The 9,761-nt window shown below is 40.2% G+C and overlaps 1 long non-coding RNA gene across 4 annotated transcripts in view; it reads right to left on the minus strand.

The window, feature by feature from the left end:
* LOC105092756 (uncharacterized) overlaps positions 1-9,761 on the minus strand; it is a 182,058-nt gene that overhangs the window by 44,465 nt on the left and 127,832 nt on the right. The window lies entirely within an intron of this gene.

Raw genomic sequence — 9,761 nt, forward strand, 5'->3', positions numbered from 1 at the left:
CCCAGTTGCCGGGATGGTACCTTGAGGTGGGCTTTGGCAATTCAGCCATTCAGAGGTTTCAAAGTTTCTGAAGTCAAGTAATAGTTTTTGCCCAAATACTGAGACCAAAGACACTCTTCAGTGTATTTACCTACCAGTCTTCTTCACTTCCTCTTTTCCTTCCTTTCTTCTTCCTCTTTATCTGCTTCTTCTTCTTTGTTATTATTCTTACTTCTTTTTTCTTTTCCTAACTTCTTTGTCTTCCTTCTTCCCCTTCCTTCTTTCTTTCCCCTTTTCTTTCAGAAGAAATGACTGGAAGCAGGTGTATTCACTTTGAAGGACTCTTGGATCTTCTGGGATGGTGTCCCAGATGCTAACTCCAAACAGTCTTCCAAGAAGTGAGCACGTTCTGCTAGACACAACCATGCTAGAGTCCATCATGAAAATTCTCAGTTAGAAATGGTCCCTGTCTGTAGTCAGGTACAGTCTGGTATGTAACAGAAAACTGAAAAAGGGAAAATCTAACTTTGCTTTAAGCAAGCAAAAACACCTTTTATGGAGATCCAGCCTCTGTGCTCTCAGTTGCCCAAGATTTTCAGAAATTTCTAGCATCTGCTATAATTTGAGTTTAATTAAAGTATTAAAGCTTAATTAATCCTCAGAATAATCCTTTGACTTGAGTCTTATCACCAGGGCTTCTCAGAAGTCGAGAAGCTTAAGATTTTTTTTTCCTATCAGAACATTTTTTAAAATAAAAAAAAGTCCAAAAAATTATAATTTGTTTAAAAAGTTTATATAGGTAAACTAAAACTTTCAAACAAAAGAATATGATGCAATATTACATATAAGCTCGCTGTACCCTAAGATACAGCTGCAAGTTCAGTGTTTTAAGATAGATAACTTCTTTCAGGTCTATCACTGTGAATCTCATTTGGAGACAACATCAAAATATAAATGTGAGGCCCTTTATGAAGATGAGTCCTGGGCCAAGGGGTCTCCCTGATGGCCCTTTTGATCAAGGCATTAGAAGTCAGTGGTCCTCAGCAGGATTCAATGCAATGCCCCCTTGTAATAGTAAGTATTTTGTAACACTCTATTTACAGAACTGAAGTGAAATTTACATATAGCCTACCTACGCACATAAAAATATACATCTTAATTAGTGTAGCCCCAATTGTCCTATACAATAGGACCTCTTCAGGTCTCTCACCTACAAATACATATCCAGTGGGTTTCAAAAGTTGTTTGAAATACTGGACAAATCATTGTGCAGGATTGTACAGGGTCTCTCATGTCTCGTACTCTCCAATCATGCAACAACAATAACACCAAAAAAACTGCCCCTGCAAATTCCAAAAATGTTCTAAGGGGAGCAAAGTCACCCCTAATAAGAATCATTATATAATGCTTGAAAAATATGAGTCTCAGAGATTATAATCCAAGATTACACACTCTTCCAGAAAGGGCACAGTTCAAACGCAAGGCCACATCTCATGATGTGTAATGCAGTACATTTTTTCAGAATGCCACAACTCCCTCCTAATTTGGAATGGATTTTCAAGGTGACATTTGACCTTTCTGTGTCTGTCCAAGGTCTGCTGATCTTTAGAGACACAGAAATCATGCAGCACATAGTTCCTTTCATACAAATATACAAATCATAGTCCAGCTTACTGACACTGATAAATGATACTAGTTCCATGTAACCAGCCCTTTGTGTCGACATCCAAAAGTGATGGGAATGGATGAGAGGCTCTTAATTCCTTTATTTGAATCATTTACTATAACAATTTTCTAGGTTTATGCATACCACTGCCTATTTGATATCTTTTCTTTCATGTAGATAGGCATCTCAAACATAAAACAACTAAATTTCACATTTCATCTTCCCTGCCACCTGTTGGTGTCGCGATATCATGTACACATACACACCGTATGTGGAGAGAGCTGATGGCTACTCTAAAGCTTTATTAAGTTACATAGTCTTATATAGCAAAGAAGAATGATAAGGGAAATGGTTAACAGGCAGCGTCTGGCTCAAGGTCAGAAGATTCTTTATGTTTTGGTAAATCACGTTCATGTTGGCACCAGCGAGCCTTACAGCTTATCAGGGCGGAACGTATGAGAAACAGCTGCTTAACAATATTCTTCTTGGACTCAGGTGGCTGTGCCTGTCTTTGGTTGCCCCCCTCTGGGGATCTTACCCGTCCTTGGCTAACCAGCCTTCTCACCTCTGAGTCTGCAGCTTTTTATAACTTGTTTACCATTCCAGCCCGAGGTTCATTCCTTTGTTCCCACAGTCGGGGGGGGTGGGGGGGCTACACCGCCAACACACACATGTGTGCCCCAAACTTGTTCCTTCCTCAGCCTTACTCATCATGGTAATAAGACATCTAAATATCTAGTTTCTCAAGCTAAAAACCCAGGTATGATCCTTGATTCCTTTCTTTGCCTCATATACAAGTTTACTAGGGCTGCCATCACAAAATGCCTCAGACTGAATGGCTTAAACAACAGAAATGTATTTTCTCCCAGTTCTGGAGGCTGGAAGTCTAGAATCAAGGTGTCAGCAGGGCTGGTTTCTCCTTGGCTTGTGGATGGCCGTCTTCTCCTCCCTGTGTCTTCACATGGTCTTCCCCTTCGTGTGCCTGTATCCAAATTTCCTATCCTTATAGAGACACCAGCCATACTGGATTAGGCCCACCCCAAAACCTCATTTTAACTTACCTATCTCTTTAAGGACCTATCTCTGAATACAGTCACATTCTGAGGTACTGGGAGGAGGGGAGCTTAGAACTTCAACATAGGAATTTGAAGGGGGAAACAATTTAGCTCATAACACCTCACTACCTTCCCACGTACAGCATCATCAAATGTTTTCACTTCCCGCCACCTCACAGCCTCTGCCGTGGTCCAAGCTACCATTACCTCTGACCCATTACTCTAAGAGCCTCTTAAGTAGTCCTTTGCTTCTAGTCTTACATCCTAACATTCCATCTTTTATGCAGCAGCAAAAGTGATCTTTCTCAAACACCAATAGGATCGTGTTACCCCCAAGATTAAATCCGTATGATGGTGAGTCATTGCAACTAGAATGAAATACGAAGTCCCATCATGACCTACAAGATCCTGCTCTACCTTCAACCCCATTTTATACATTTCTCCTCCCTTTCTATACTCCCATGGGGCTGGCTTTCTTTCAGCCTAAACTCATTCCCAACTCAAAACATTTTTGCTCTCCCTCTGCTTGAAATGCTTTATCTCCAGATCTCTGCATACTGGCATTTTCTTACATTCAGATCTCAACTGACATAGTACAATCTCAGAAAGAAACACCTTCCCTGGCCACCCAACTTACATCAGCATAACCCTCTTTCAGACCATCCTATTTTATTTCCTTCTTAGCACTTTTTCTTTCTGAAATCATCTTATTCATTTTTTCACTTGTTTCTTATCTATCTTCCCATTTCTTACCCCCAACTACAATATGAACTTAGATCTTTCCTGTTTTATTATCTACTACTGTATCCTCAGTTCCTTCAGTGTGTCTGATACATAGTGGACACTCAATAAATATTTATTAAATTAATAAATAAATTTCCATGTGTATTTACTATATAAAAACATACATTTTAATATACATTCTTAATATATACTCATTTAAATAAAATTCTTTAATATGTTCCTTTTAAAGTCATCTTTATTCCATAAAATAAATAATATTGTTATTACCCTCAAATTGTGATATATTCATTACATAAAATGATACGTCCATTGGCACTTCGGTAATGCAATGTAAATTTACTTTTACAGGTCCTAAGTATTATAGTTGTCTTTTATCAAGAACACTAGTATCAAAATTACCCTATCATAACAAATCATATCAATATTTAATATTAAACCAATTAATATTAAATCAATAAATAGTATGTGTTTTTGAGCAATTCTTTCTCATATCCAATCTACTGTCCTTGAAAAAAGGTTAAAATAGGCCAAGAGATAGATCAGGTTAGGTCAAATTTGTACTCTGTATTTGATACATTCACATTTATAGAAGCAATTGGTTATACTTGAAGCACAAAGGAATCAGATTCTTGAAAACAAACCAAGATATTATTTATTTTGAAGCTGACCATTTTGAGGTTAATAGTCAACTAACAGAAAGAAACCCAGTTATTAATTTATGAGGCTAATCAACTTGCTACCTAAAGTCCAGAGGTACATGGTTGCCTTTGTTCATTATTACCATCATCTCTACCCAGATAGCATTGCCTTGAATTTTTAGGACATCACCCTATTCTCCAAGCGCTTTCATATTTACTTTATCAACCTCTTTTCATGAACAGCATGTAAGTTTATCAGCACATTCTCTATGCCCATATTGCAGATGAGGAAATAAAAACACAAAAAAGCAGTGGTAGAGCCAGGGATCTTCCAATTCCCTGGCAGGGTGCAGGTTAATTCTACGACAAATCATAGGAGGAAAGTACCTACCAGCTAGAAACCCAGTTCTATGTTGACTGTTTCCCTGGGTTAAGATAACACTATTTAACAAAGGAAGTTCTGACTCCCTTTCTAATCTTGAGATGGCACCTACAGTCCTCAAACTTTTTCTTATAGACTTTTGTCACAACTCCTTTTCATAGATTCAGTGACAGACTTAGCTATGGAGGAAGCACTGGAAATAAACAGCTTACTAAGTTGGAAACATAAGTTGGTCAGAATAATTGCCCATTTCTTCTTGCCAAAAGGATTAAGTTGTAATACTATACCCCACATAGAAATGTATAGCCTCCTGCTTGTTGTGTAATGGTGTATCTGACAAATAGAGATTTCAACTCTTTGTTGAGTCCATGGCACAGATATGTAGAAAGTCCAAGGCATTCCCTGACACTGGGAAAAACTATGGAGGCAATAAAGTTTGCTTTGAAGTTACCAGCTTTCCTTTTCTTTTTGTATTCCTTGAAATATTTGCCATGTCACCCAAATACCCACTGCTTTCATATTTCTTCTGCTTTCACAATAATCTCAATAAAGAATCTATAATTCACTGTCATCAAGGATTACTAGAAACAGCTGAAAATGTCACCTCTCCTGAAGTGTACATTTCAACATCTCATTTAGATGATTGATACTCTAATTCTTGATGTATGGGATAAACTGGGAGTTCAAGATTTGCAGATACTAACTAATATATATAAAATATATATATGGAGATTCCTTAAAAAACTAAAAATAGACTTAACCATTTGATGCAGCAATCCCACTCCTGGGCATATATCCAGAGGAAACTCTAATTTGAAAAGGTACATGCACCCCAATGTTCATAGAAGCACTATTACAATAGCCAAGACATGGAAACAACCTAAATGTTCATCAACAGATGAATGGATAAAGATGTGGTACATACATACAATGGAATACTACTCAGCCATAAAAAGGAATAAAATAATGTCATTTGCAGCAACATGGATGGACTTAGAGATTATCAGACTAAGTAAAGTCCGACAGAAAAAGACAAATATCATGTGATATCACTTATACATGGAATCTAAAAAAAAGGCACAAACTTAATTACAAAACAGAAAGAGACTCATAGACATAGAAGACAAACTTACAGTTACCAAAGGGGAAAGGGTGGGGGAAGGAGAAATTAGGAGTTTGGTATTAATACATATGCACTACTATCTGTAAAGTAGATAAACAACAAGAACCTACTGTATAGCACAGGGAACTACATTCAAAATCTTGTAATAACCTATAATGAAACGAATATGGGAAAGAATACATATGTGGGTATAACTGAATCACTATGCTGTACGCCAGAAACTAACCCAACACTTTAAATCAATGAACTTCAATAGAAGGAAATACAGTAACTTGGTTTCTTCTTGGTGTCACTTATACTTTGCCCTGCACTAGAGTTATGCCTGTACTTGTCTCAGCCTCTCCCTTCTCTGTGGTCCTCCTCCTCCATACACAGACACAGACATGTTAGAAGATCAGTGAATGCTGGAACAGTAACTCATTTCTGTCCACATCCCTGTGATTTCTCAATAACCAGCTGTATTGATTCACTGCTGAATCCCTAGTATCTACAGCTGGAGCTGGCACATAGCAGGTATACATATTTTAACGAATGATTAAGCAAGTTAGTGAATGAATTTAACTGAATTGAATATCAGCCTAGGAAAATCAGGCTTAGCTATCACTAGGGGGGGGTTAATATGGGAATGCCTTGGTTAAACAGTACGTTATTTGAGGAAATAAAAGAAAACGTCTTTGTGGAGTCACTGATCTAATTTCAAACTCAGGCAGCTTCTCAGCATCTAATTCACTGCATTCCCCTACTTCTCCCCTTGACCATGTAAGGAGGAGGACATATGCCAAAATCTCACAGATTTAAATAGATCCAAAATCTGAAGCCAGTTTCACAGAACACAACAAATACAGAGAATGTGTTTTGCAACCAGCATGAAAAACAAACCAAATAAAAAAATTTAAAAGTATCTGGCTCCGACTTGCCTGAAAAGATAAACATAGAGTATTATATTCAAAGAAAAGGAAGAATGGCTCGAAGCATTCCTGTGGAAAGAGATGAAGTCTGTTCCAAATTCCATGATACCAAAGAGTACTTCTGGCAGGTGAATTTAATCACTGTTCTGCGTTACTAACAAGAAAACACTTAGAAGGGGGTCATCAAGTTAAATCAATATTTTCTTATAGAGCTCCTACTGAATACCTGACTCTCTACTGGGTGTTGAGGAAAATAAAATTTAAAATACACATGATGGTCTGCTACAGGAAGTATAAAATCTGTCTAACAGAGATAAGAATTAGCACTCACGAGACCATCAGCACACAACCCCTGGAAGGCTACAGCGTGAGGGAGTGTGGGACATAGTATTTGATCTACGGGAACTCAGCAGCAAAGTGCACAGGTGTGAGGAAGCCTTGAGGAGAGTGAAGTTTGCTCAGGGTCTCAAAGCATGCATAGCACCTGTATGAACCAAATGGAAGTGAGAGAGGTCTCCTCCCCACCCCCAGAGGCCTGTCCCAGGAGGGAGCACAATCATAGGCAGAGAGATGAGGAGTGTGGTGTGTGATGGGCATTAAGGGGGCCAGACATCCTTGCAGACAAAACAGTGGGATTGGTAAAGCAAGGCAGAGCGTGAGTGCCAGTGGGGAGTGACCATCAGCCCCTAAGAAGGGGCATGGCATAATGGGTAGTTTAGGCAGATTAATTTCCCAAAGCCATTTGAGATCTCAGCTTCAGAAGAATGGCCCCTGAGAAAGAGAAAAAGAAACAAACTTACTGTTTTCCTCCACGTGGCCTAGGGCCTCTTCTTGGCTGAACTGAAGGGTCACTACAAAGCAGTGTGCCCTAATATCTTGTTAGTGAAGGAGACTTCCAGGAAAAGAGAACCCTAAATCTTCTTCCCTGTCTCCCTCCTTCTATCTCTGGGGTAAGACTGCACAGCTAGGCACTCATCCAAGCAAGGGGGTAAGTGAGTATCTCTGTCATGGGATGAATCCCAGGGGTCTAGAATCACAGTAAAGCAAAGCCTCTGACTACAGTGGTGGGTCCCCCATGACTCCCTTAGGTTCAACAAAATATAATAATGAGAATGACAAGATTTAAAGTGATCTGGGAAGTCTCCCCAAACTCTCACATGTTCTGCAGTGCTCAGCTTGTCTCTCAAGCACCAGTGCTTCTCACATTTTACTACAAGGTTCACAGTAAGTTCTATCATTACCCTCACCCCACCAAAAAAAAAAAAAAAAAAAAAAAAAAAAATTTCTAGTCTGCTGCCCAGGGAAGCCAGATAACAGGCAGTCTATTCAAACCACTTCTGCTCTATTTGGCATTCAAACTACAAACCACCTATGGAATTTGAAAAACAGTGAATTGCAGTCTATAGATGTTTAAAACTAATTCTTACCTATGTAGATGTTTCAGCTTATACTCCAGAGGCCCCCAAACAATGGTGGCCTCTCCCCAGTAGTTTGCTTGACCCAGAAGAATGGACCCAATTCCGGCAGACAGTTCTTCAGCAGCCATTCCTCACACTGGGGTCCCCTCGTGCCTCTAGGCAGCCCTACTGGACAAGGCCTAATATGACCACATGCTAGCTCATCTTGGGTGGCTTACATCTGGCCCACAGGAAACCCGTGCACACACTTTGTCTCAACAAACTCTGGGAGTGCTGGCCAAACCCAACACAGAAGCACATGTTCCTCGCAGCTAACCGGTCTGAATCTCATCCTCTGGATTTCGCAGGTGGGAGGCAGGTGCACAAAGTTCCCTCCATCCTCCAGCCTCTCTCCAGGTGGTTGGATTGAGCCCCTTCTCCTGTGCTTATGGCAAGAAGCAGGTCTTCTGAGCCCATCTCTTTGATGGGAGGGGGACACAGCACACCAACAGCTCTTTCCAAAGAGAGCTACTTCAAGACTCTCAAGCTCTGCTTTCTTAACGCTCCTATACTTCCAGGTGCATCAGCTGGAAACTTCCAATTTAGCAAGTGGCTCTCAGCGGCCAAATTAAATCAACTTTCAGACAACTTTCAGTGGCCCATAGGTTAAGGAAGATCTTCTCAAGTAGTTTAAATGTATCTGTATTGTCTTTGGCTTATATTTTCCATCTTTGAAAAGGCTTACTTGGATTTAGTCAGTAAATTAAGAAATTCACAGATGGTCAGAAGGACATTAGTAATTATCTAGTTCAGCTTGCTCATTTTACAGAGGAGAAATCTGAGGTCTTGCAACAATTACCACAAAATGTACAAAGAGATAAGTTACTGTGTATTTACTGTAGTGCTATTAGAGAGGACTATAAACATGCTTAGGTGTCCTGGGAATGCGGGACTGGCTTCCATTTCATACCACATAACCCACTGTGCAGGCACTGCCTAGTGACACTTGGCACACTGACCTTCCCCCTGTGGGCTCCCTCCTGCATCATATGGACTGGAAGGCTAAAAACTACATTTCTAAGACTTCCTTGCAGTTAGGGCTTGGATACAATTTAGGTTTTCCCATTGAGATAGACATCTGGGGTCGGAAGGAAAGGGAAGAGGAGGCTAAATCTCTGTGCCCGTGTTGATCAGCAAACGTGTTCCAACAGATCTGTTTACATCAGCCAAATTCCATACCTCAACCTTTGGAGGCATCTGTGGTGGCAGCAGAAGTTTCCTGCCTTTGGGTGGTTTCTCTAGTGGTGTGACCTTACACGCCCTGTGGCAGCCCCTTGGTTTCTGCTCCTCTGGCCCTTCTGTCAATTGCAAGCACCTAATTCCTTGTGCTGTATCCGTCTCTTTGTGAGATAGAATGGTTTCTGCTTCCAGGACTAACTCATGAGCGGTATGCATATAAGCCATAAACATAAAATCTTAAAGACAGAAGGACCTTCTTTGAGGCATCGAGTCTATAATCACTCAGCAAGTCCCAAAACATCTACTTCCTAAGTATCTCTCATGCCCAGTCTCTATTCTCCTCTCCCCGCGACACTGCTCTTATTTAGGACCTCCACATCTCTGCCTAGACAATTGAAATAACCTCCTGGGTTTTGGTACACTTGACTGTAGTCACTGTCCTCTCTAGTTCCCATGTGAACCTGATCTTTCCTGATCTTGTCACTTCCTTGTTCAAAATTCTTGAAAGGATCACCATAACCTAGAGGATGGTATCCAAACCCTTGAGTGTGGCTCTTCGATATCTGTCATAACCTGGGCCCTGCACGTTTAGTTCTTCTGCTATTTCCATCACCTCATGGCTCAGCAGCA

The sequence above is a fragment of the Camelus dromedarius genome, chromosome 23 (genome assembly GCF_036321535.1).
Source record: "Camelus dromedarius isolate mCamDro1 chromosome 23, mCamDro1.pat, whole genome shotgun sequence".
Taxonomy (NCBI): Eukaryota; Metazoa; Chordata; class Mammalia; order Artiodactyla; family Camelidae; genus Camelus; species Camelus dromedarius.